Here is a 10,975-nt window from a genome sequence, read left to right on the forward strand (position 1 = left end):
GTTCTACCCCTGGACTCTGGATCGAGGGGAGTGGCACACCTTGGAGGCTTGTGTGGGAGTGCATTTCTGAGCAGGGCTGCGAGCGGTGGGACCGGAACTGCAGTTGCCAGGAGTTCTTGATAGCCCAAACCCTTGTCACCTGGGCCGCTCTCCCTGCTCACCCCGCCCCACCCACCAACGAACTCAAAAACCTTTGCCTTTAGTAGATTGCTGGGGCGCCGTTTGAAACCTTCCTTACTGGCTGGGATATTGGTTGCAGTTTGCAGACTTCTGCCTTTAAGCCACACCTCGCGGAACCCGCTTCGCGGGTCCCGCTTTGTTGCGTGTTCTACCCCTGGACTCTGGATCAAAGGAGAGGGGCCACCTTGGAGGCTTGTGTGGGAGAGCATTTCTGAGCAGGGCTGCGAGCAGCGGGACCAGAACTCCAGTTGCCAGGAGTTCTTGATAGCCCAAACCCTTGTCACCTGGGCCGCTCTCCCTGCTCGCCCGCCCCACCCACTAACTAAGCACTCTATAAAAACTACCCTCTATCTCCGCTGCGCGGGAGCGCGCCGGGAGAAGCCCGGGACAAGGGCGGGACCGTATGTGGCCTTCAGTGGCTGCAGGAGGCTGGGCTGGGCCCACTTTCTGTCTTCGTTCCCAGCGATACGTACTTATTGTATCTAGCGCAGCATTTATTCCCTCCTGTTTTGTTCATACTTATGGCTAGTTGTTATAGTCAGCTCCTGTGTCTAGAGAGGCATTGCCCTGGTTCACATTGCTTTCTTCCCCCTTTTTCTTTTTTCTTTTATTTGGTGCAACTGTCTGCTTAGTATGTCTTCTCCCCCAATTATCCCTGTACAGAGTCCCCTTCAGCCTAAGATAGGGCCATCAATCTTGGGTCCCTTAGATAAGTAGTTTAGCCGTGCAACCCGAGACATTGACAAAGAGATTGCTCTGGCCGAGAAACGCGCTGAGCGTAGGCAGTCCATTGAACTCCCTAAACTTCCTCTAGAGAAACGGCCATCTGTGGGTTCTTTGACACCGGCTTCTCCTTCACCATCATTTACCCTGCCGGTGATAGAAGAAAAACCCAATGCCTCTTCCCTGTCACTCAGTCTGATTAGGGTCCCTACCTCTCCCTCGCCTGTTGCATTGATTGTTTCACCCCCTATCTTGCCTACTATTCTAACTGATTCCCTTATTGGCAAGGAAAACATTGCCCCATTAAGTGTGTCACCCCAAATGGCTTCTAATAACCCTTGCACCAAAAGGAAAAGACACATTACCCTGAGAAAGAGCTGTTTTTCCAAGCATCCAAAGAAAATTAGGAAACTTGTAACAGGATTGGGCACTGCTTGCAATGCCAATAGGGCTGACTCTGGTGGGGCTCTGGTTACTAGGGACGAGGTCATCCTGGTTAACACTGCATATAAACCTAGCAATTCTCCAGTGACAGGGTCGATTGAGACTCCATCCTTAGACTCACCTTTGCTCCTACAGTTGGAGAAGTTGATGAAGTCTCTACTGGCCCCCATCGAAGAACGAGTTAAGAGGTTAGCTGATCGATTAGATTGCTTTGAACAGGCCATCCTAGATAATTTTTTTACAATTAAATCCCTAATTAAAAACCACTCTAGGACGGGGGATAGCAACAATCTAACTACAACCAGCGGGCCGGTAGGCAGTGTATCTGTTATCGAGCCTCCCCTCCCTGTTGCTACCACTACAAAAAAGGGGCCCCGTCTTCCAGGGCAAATCCCGAAGCCTAGTTCTCATTCACCTAATCACTCACGGGACAATTCTTCCCAATCTAGCAAACGGCTAGACACTGTGGTCACGGGCAATAACAATAGAGTTAACACTGGAAATCCTGGACCTAAAAACACCCAAGCCTCACTGCAAATCCCAACGTCCTGTCCGGCTGCTCTTACCCCCAGTCTGGCTGACACAATTTCTCCTAGAGCGCCCCGTAGGATACCACCCATGAATCTGCCTCCAGACTCATATACCTTCGTTGCTATTCTTACCAATGTACCACCATTATCGGATGGGCAAAGAAAAACCTTCCAGATACTAAAAAAAAAAAGCAATGTACTGGCTAAGGATTAATAGACCTTTGCCCAGGGAAGTGGATGGGTTGAATATAGGTGTCAGAAGGATAGTTTGGGTAGGTAGCACCCCCAAGCATTTGGAGGGGGATTGTATAGCTATCAATGTTAGGGGGTAGCACGTTTAATCACTAGGCAGAACTTGGGTACAGGCAGTGCTGGAATCGGTGTAGTCGATCTAACTTTCTTCTACCCGAGACCTCCAGGTATCCATTTTGGTATAACCCCAGAAGCAGGTTGTTACTATAACTCCACCCCCCTAGAATTCGACCCTTTTACTGTACCCTACCAGCATGGCACCCACTACAATGTACCAACCTTTAACCGCTTTGAAGTGATGGTAGACCAGGAGTGGGTTGATTGATAAGATGGTAATAACATTAAGGGATCGGACTATGATGATATTATGATTAATAGGGAAAGTAAGAATTATGAGGTAATATGTGGGGAGTCTGCATTGATTCCGGGGGTACTAGAAAATGTGGACTTAAATGACATTAGTACCGACCAGGAAAGCATGCATTTAGAGGCAATGTGTGGGAAGCCTGTAATAATTCTTGGGCTACCGGAAAGTGAGGAACCAAATTCAATTAGCATTGCTGGTATCCAGAAGGCCGTGTAAAATAATGAGGACAAAAATGTAGATGAGGAGGGGATTGTAGGAATCCAAATTAGCCATCCTGGGGCGTACCATTTAGGATCAGCTCCCATAGATGGTTCAAATTTGGGTAAATTGGTTTCATTGAACATTGCGGGGTTGGGTAGCAAGCTGGTATCCCAAAATTAGATAGACTTCATCAATGGTTATGATGTATGCCTATTCCAAGAGTCATGGGCTTGTGATCCTATATTCCTTCTTGGCTACTTAAACTTCTCAATTCCAGTGAGTAAAGGGGATAAGGGTCGACCGATGGGGGGGTCTAACAATTTGGATACGTCAAGGCTTACCTGTAACAATTAAAGTGGTGGAATCTGGTTGCATTGACATCCGAATGATAAGAGTGGCATCAGATTATTGGGAAGGTTTAGATATTTACAATGTCTATGTTAGGGGCAGCACTAGAGGGGAGTCACCTACCATAGAGGCATTGTCTTCTCTTTTGGAAAAACAGTCCTTGGGTAACAAGGTTATAGTTGCTGGTGATCTAAACAGGACTTTTGAACCCCTAGATATTTCTGATGATCCTCTGGGGCGAGAGGAAGATACACAATGGGGCGTCCCAACTCTAGATCTGACCTCGGTTAGGCGGTGGACAAATGACATAATACGTCTGAATGCTATTTGCCTGGAACAGGGACTGCGAGCCCTAAATGGGAGAATGAAGAATGACAGGGGAGGCTCTTGTACATTTGATAATGGTCGTAGCCAAAGTCGGATAGACTATGTCCTCTGTAGCCTGAACCTGTGGCATCTAATATGCGACATGGAAATAAAGGGTAGGCTGGAGAGTGACCATAATCTTCTCTGTGTGGCCCAGAATTGGTGGCCGGATAAAAATGGGAACCTTCCACCAACCGAAGATCCGCTACCCGGCATGTCTAATGACATGCGTACTTTGAATTGGCCGAGAGTAGTGGCTAATGAGGAATCCATGAAATTTATAACTTCTGAAGTGAACATTGCAATCACCGCTATGGAAGATATAACTCCAGTAATCCCAGGGTCCAGGGATATAACCGACATTCACGAAAGACTCTTTTCCCTTTTAAAACCGCACTTCCTGAGGCCTCGTAAGACAAATAACAAACAAACACCCAGACTAGCTAAGTGGTATAATCACCAGTGCAGGGAAGCTAGGATTAGACTAGGTAGAGCAATACAGAGTAGGGACAGGGTATTGATTAGCGGTGCTAGAAAGCATTATAAGATCAGCCTATCCCTAGCTAAAAAATTATGGGATGAACAGCATTGGGCTGATCTAAAGGAGGCCTCGGGGCTAAGGATTCCAGGCTATTCTGGAATATTGTCAAGTGGGGGAGAGGCGGTTTTCCAGATAAACCTGGCAATAATGTTCCAGAGGGTACCTGGGTAGATTATTTTAAACCCCAATATGCCAAAACTTCACAGTACAAGGATGCGGATGTAATTCCAGAGGTATATCCTATTGGGAATTTATTTACCCTCAAAGAAACCGAAGATGCTCTATGCACTGTTCCCGGGGGAAGGGCCCCGGGTTTAGATGGTGTACCAGCCGATGTTTTTATTATTGACAAAGCGAGGTGGGCTAAATATATATTCCTTTTGGGAAATGCTATTGCGAAGGGATCGGCTGTCCCGGAACTATGGAAGGGAGCGATTATTATTCCCATATATAAAAAAGGGGATTGATCTCTTCAAGCTAACTACAGGCCGATAAGCTTGATCGAGACTGTTCAAAAAGTGGTAGGAAGGATGGTGGCCAATAAACTGATGGACTGGGTCGATGAGAACAATGCTCTATCCCCTTACCAGGCTGGCTTTCGGCGGGCCACCAGCACAGTTGACCAGGTGTTTCGTTTTGTTTTGCTACAGTGGGGGACGGTGGTGCTTGGCGAAGGCAGCCTGTATGTTGCTTTCGCTGATTTGCGGGCTGCCTTCGACCTGGTCCCTAGGAGAAAACTCTGGGCAGTTCTGAGTGAAATGGGTCTCCCAATAGAGCTACTTACCCTGATAATGAGGTTGCATGAGTGCAATTTTGCCAAAATCCAATGGGGTATGCATGGCGAATCCTCTATTGACTTCCCAGTTGAACGCGGAGTGCGTCAGGGGTGCGCAATGGCTCCCCTGCTTTTCTCTTTATTCATAAATGGGATAGTGGCTCGAATGCTGGACGCCAGTGTAGATGCGCCTTCGTTGGCGGGTCTCAGGGTTCCAATTCTGATGTTTGCCGATGATACGCTAATCCTATCTAAAACTCCCGGCGGTCTGCAGCAAGCTTTGAATATCTTTGACACTTTTTGCAGGGAGCACGGCTTGGAAGTCAATGTGGGAAAGACTAAGTTGATGGCCTTTGCACCAAAATGTACACCTAGGCCTAAAATACTTTTGAATAACTGCCTGTTAGAGGTGGTAACTGTATTTACCTACCTTGGGATACAGATAGCAAACGACTCGAGATGGTCCCAACACATTGAAATGGCGGTCTTGAGGAACCAACAGTTCTCGAGTGCCACTTCGGGTAGAACACAAAAAATCCCAGTCGACACCAATAAAACCTGCTCTGGCTGTATATGATGCCAAGGCTCTTGGGTCTGCCCTTTATGGGGCAGAGCTGTGGGGTTTTGGGAAGCTCCTGTCCTTGCAGACATCTGAGAACAGGTTTCTAAGGGGTATTACTGGACTCCCGCAGAGCACCCCAATGGTCCCCTTTGGCATTGATCTGGGGAGAAGAACGTTGAGCGATCTGGCAGGGTTGCGCCCGATTCTCTACTGGAGATGCCTATGGACTACCCCGGAGATTCGGCATTATGCGGAGGGGTTTCTAGCCATAATAAATGCTGACACCTTCCATAAGATAGCTTGGCTAAAAAATCTTAGGTCTGCTCTGGGCGACCTTGGTCTTTCGAATCTATGGGACAACCCTACCGGGGCACCCTTTCCAAGTAAAAAAGCAATCAAAGACCTATATTGGGATAGGGTTGCTGAAAGAGCCTGGAACAAAACCAAATCCGACTCCATGACGAGGCGCTTTGTGGTAGTTAAGCTGTATCCAGTACTAGAACCTTATTGGGATAGCATAACTAACCCTGGGGATAGGAAGCTTCTTTTCCAGTTAAGATCGGGTGCTCTTCCGTTGAGATCGCTGACAGGCAGGTGGAGGAATTCCTCCACCTTATGCTGTCCAGCTTGTGGTGCATCAAACAAAAATATAGGCAACTTCCTATTTTCTTGTAAAGCCTATGCCACCCCGAGAAAAGTCTGGTTAGTCCCTGTTTGCAAAAATTTAGGGACATCCACGGGTATGGAGGCCCTACGAATCCTCTGCACTTCCACCCATTTGCCTGTAGTTTTTGCAACAGCCAAGTACCTGGGGTGGGCATGGTCTATAAGACGGAGGGCCCTCCTTCTTTAGAGTATACATGTTGTGGCATTCAATTTGGCATCTGTACAATTGTGTATAAAAGTTTTATTGTGCTCCCTTTCCTTGATCAACAGTTTATGTTTGTACAAATTTTACTTAAAACCTGTATTTTATAAGGTAATATTTTTAATATTGTATTTCAAATGTATGTTCGTGCTTTTATGAGTTCAAACCTCGAATAAAGCTTTTTGAATGAATGAATGAAATAATCCTTCAAATATGATCTATCATACTTCTCCCAGGGATGAATATATGTTGCCATTGGGAAACTATCCTATGGATCACTTCAGATAAGCAATTAGCTAAGACTTTTGAATACATTTTCAAGTACCTGCTGATTAAAGTGATTGGATGGTAGGAACCAAGCTCCTGAATTAGTTTATTTTTCTTGGGCAAACTATACGTTTAGCCAGGGCCCATGACCTAGGGGAATCTGCCCCTTTCAGAATTTGCTTGAACAAGATTATAATAGGGTCCTTGGGTTGATATGAGAATATTTTATAGAATTCAGTGGGTATTGAATCTGTACCGACATCCTTCCAATCGGGGAAGCTAGACTTAGCTAAGAGGATCTCATCCCAGGACAGAGGACTGTCAAGAAGCTCTTGCTCTTCCCTGGTCATGTGTATCAGCGGGGCAAAATCTAAATATTTAAAATGTTAATCCTGTATCCGGTGCACCTCCCTCTCAGGTCCCTCAGAGCATAATACTTGGCAGTAATTCTGTAAGGAAGCCCGAATGTTAGTTGGATCTGATGCCAATCTGTGTACTCGGACCCTAATTATACAGACTTCATCATGTATACATTCCTGTCTGGTTCTCATTGCTAAGCGGTGTCCTATGTTTTCACTACATTCATATGCTTGTTGCTGTGAGCAGCTAATTTCGCTTCTGATTTTTTTGCAAGAATTTCCCCAATTGCAACCTTGGCAGACACCACCACCATTTGAGCTTCCCCTACCTCAGTCCTTTGCTTCAGTGCTGTAACTAGATTTTCTTCTGCCCAAGCCAGGTTCAGCTGATAGTCCTGTATAAAGTGGTTCTCATCTGTCCCTTGCTTCAGATAAAAATGTATAGTTTACCCAGATACAAGATTTCAGGGTATGCAACCAACACCTAATGGGGAACTACCCACGTTTCTTCTAAAACATTCAGAAATCCACTCTTTCGTATGTTCCTGGAACTCATCATTGTACAACAGTACCCTCTCAAATCTCAAGGGAGAAACCTTGTTTGTAAACCCCACCCCCAGAATTAAAAAAAAAAAAGGGTTATGGTTAGATAGAAATCTATAATCATTTTCAATCTGACCTTCCTATACTGGATAGAAGATGCAAACATAATCTAATCTTCTATGAGATTGATGTGGCACAGAATAAAAAGTAAACCCATGTTCCATAAGCTATAATCTAGACCAAACATACCTAAGCCCATGTGTCCAGCATAAGTTCTCTAAAGATTGGAATACTTTCAGTTTTCTAACTGTGTATCTCTGGAACATGACTCAATTGCCGGGTAAATTAATATTCAAATCCCCACACAATATAATTGGCAAGCACCAATGTGCTAAGTCATTGGATAACCAATCAAATAATTCAAGGTCATTGATTATACTGCCATAGATGGAATATAAAGTACAAGTAGTTCCAAGTGAAGACCAACATCCCGCAATAACTCATCATACATGCAAGGCCTCCCATGTTTGATTGAATTGCAGCATACTATGAGCAGCTAAAATTACAACCCCACGGGTATGTACCTCTTATGTTGTCCCCCTGATTAGTCTGTGGCCTAAGTTCCTTAGCAAACCCTTCCATGCCTCCCCTATATTGGTTTCTGGTAGACAAGTAAAGTCTGCATATAACAGTTATAGCCCATGAGATGCTCTTTGCCTTTCTCTACATTTGTTTAGCCCACAGATATTCAGCGTAGAGATCGGCATTTCCCCATTCCTTATATCATAACAGCCATGTTCCCTTCATCACCAAATGATTTCTCTTTTTTTAAACAGGTTTCAAACCTGTGGATTGAAAAGAAAAGCAACAGCAAAAAATAAATGAATCTCCAAATGAGAAACATTCTCATTGTAAGGTATAAAAAAACGTCTTCCTCACCCCCAACAACCAAGGAATAAGGCAAAGCCTGAATGGTGAATGCTTGACCAACTACCCCACCACACATTCCACCCATGCCAAAGAAAAGAAAAAAGTAAATAACTTCCAACTGCCACAGTTTAATTTCCATTTAACTGACACTATTCTATCCCATTATCAAAAATGCCAGTACTTAGGGGTAATTAGCTTTGGTAAACTGTACTACATCTTTCCTGATTTAGCTCTTTTCAAAATTATTGGGCTTAAATTTCAGAATTGAAGCTACAGTTTTCCCATTTTCAACATGTTTTAGTCTAGCAGGGTTCTGTAGGCAAACCTCAGCACCAAATATCTGAAAGGGTGCAAACAATTTCTGAAGGTACCATCTTCGCTCGGGGGTGCATGTGCAAAATTGGGTTTGACAAAAAAAAGACACACCCTCATGACATTTCTTAGTATTTGGATGAGCTTGGTCATAAACAAATTGCCTCAGCAAAAAATTGCCAAAATACACATTATTGCTTTAGGTCTCACAGCTTCATTTGTTGGCCGCTTCTACAACATTAGGGGACCAGTTAAGCCTGTTGAATTTCCAGGTCCCAGTCCCATTTAATCTAATCAAGGAATGCACCTTGTAAAAGGTTTACCATGAATAGTCTGTGGTTGCCCCCTCCACTCCTTCCAGGATCCCAAGAAATCACAAATTGTTCCTCTGTTGCTGATTCTCTTAATCTTCCAGCTTTGACATGACATTGGACATGAGGGTCCCTTGAGAGGACCTTTGAGTTTTCAGAAAGCTGACCTCGGTCTCAAGGTTCTCAGTCTGGCCTTCCACCATTGTTACTCAGTCTGCGATCTCTGCACAAATTTTAGAGGCAACTCTCACCTAACAGCTTTTATTTTGGGTTTCCTCCTGCATTTGTGTAAAAGAATAAAAATGGGGGTGAGGGACGGTTGCCCAGGCTTACCAGGTACAGCAATGGGTCCAATACTCAGAGTGCCAACATCATTTTGGTCATGATAACGATGATCTCTGTCAGAATAAGTACGTTGATTGGCCGAATAGTCCCATTACAGTTGCTGGCTATTCCTCCTCCTGTTCTCTTTTTTCTTTCTTGGAGAGAATTTCTTTTATTGTATCAGCAGCTGATCAGCAGTTGAAATACTGATGTTTGTATCAGACACCTCATCATCACTTAAACAAATATTGCATTGATTAGAAGAATCAGATGTGTCTGTTAGTGAAAAAGTATCTCCCCAGGCATCTCAGGAGAAAAAACCCTCTTTGCTGCCGACCCTCAGAAAGGAGCCTGGAACTGACAGCAGGGCTAATTGAATTTGTAGTGCATATATTCATTTTTCCCTCCTCTGCTCCCTGAAAAGAGTCCTGTGGTAGAAGATCACTGAGTATAGATTTGGTAGTAATTTTAGGACCGTCCTGCACCGGGGAAAAACCTTTATAACGCAATCATTACATCGCAATACATCATCAACGCAGATATTATATTGCAACATCCATTACAACGCATGTCACTACAATACATCTATTACATTACATGTCACTACAATACATTACACTACAATGCATGTCACTACAATGCAGGCATTACATCACATGTCATTACAATGCATACTATAACGCATAGTATCCCTACACTATCCAACACTTACCCTACTGTTGCCTTCCCTGGAGTTAGAATTGTTATCTCTACCCCTACACTTTCCAACACTTACCTTAAATGCAATGTAATGGTATGCGTTGTAAAAGTATAATGCAATGTAATGGAATGCATTGTACATGTTGTTTTAAAAAATGTGTTGACGTGGTATGCGTTGTAGATGTATATGTTGCAAAGGATGTTGTGATTAAAAACTGTGTTGTAAAGGAATGCATTGTAAATGTATGCATTGTAACATCATACATTCTCCTGCACCACACTCAAAGGCCCTAGGCTCGGAGAGACCTCCAGTGCCGGGGCAAAAGAACCTCTGAATTTGCCTTTTGAACAAACCTGTTTCAATTATTCCCTGGCATTTCCAGAGTCCTGCTTAAAGAGTCCGTAATCTCACTAAAAACCACATCCTCCTGGGGATCACCTTGAGGGCACACTATGTGGAAGGACACAAACAAACTTGCATTAGAGGGCAGCAAAGACCCACCTTCTAATTACACTGTGCCGTGAGTTATCTGCAGGGATGTTTTCTTCCCCTCGATTTCCCACTTGCCCTTGCTAGGACCCTCTTGTGCTTTTCTTTTCTTGGAGAGTTTGGGTAGTACCTCAGAACATTCCTACAGCGGCCACAACACCAGAGGCCATATAACCCATTGCACACATCTTCGGATTCTTCAACCCACTGCCCGTTATGACCTCCGGGGCACACGCTCTTGAAGACTGTGGTCAGAGACAATTTGCCATGGATAAACAGCTAAACTAGCCACGCAGTGTCAGTGGCAATCCAATAGGATAATTTGAAGGGCTTAAACCAGAACAGCTTCACTTTGCGAGGAGGGGTTTGGGTCACCGAAACCAAGCTGCAAATCTCAGTCCAGTCGAGCTCCACAATAACGAGGCATGGAAGGAGGGGTGGGCTGAGCAGGAGGTTAGTCAGATGCCATCCTTGCTCCCAAGAATCCTGAAAATCCAATGGCATTAAATAAGCTCTTTAGGAAATCAAAGAGATTATCTGCTGAAGTGTTGCAATCTTGAAGGATATCTTGAGAATATCCACA

The sequence above is a fragment of the Lissotriton vulgaris genome, chromosome 3_1 (assembly GCF_964263255.1).
Source record: "Lissotriton vulgaris chromosome 3_1, aLisVul1.2, whole genome shotgun sequence".
Classification (NCBI taxonomy): Eukaryota; Metazoa; Chordata; class Amphibia; order Caudata; family Salamandridae; genus Lissotriton; species Lissotriton vulgaris.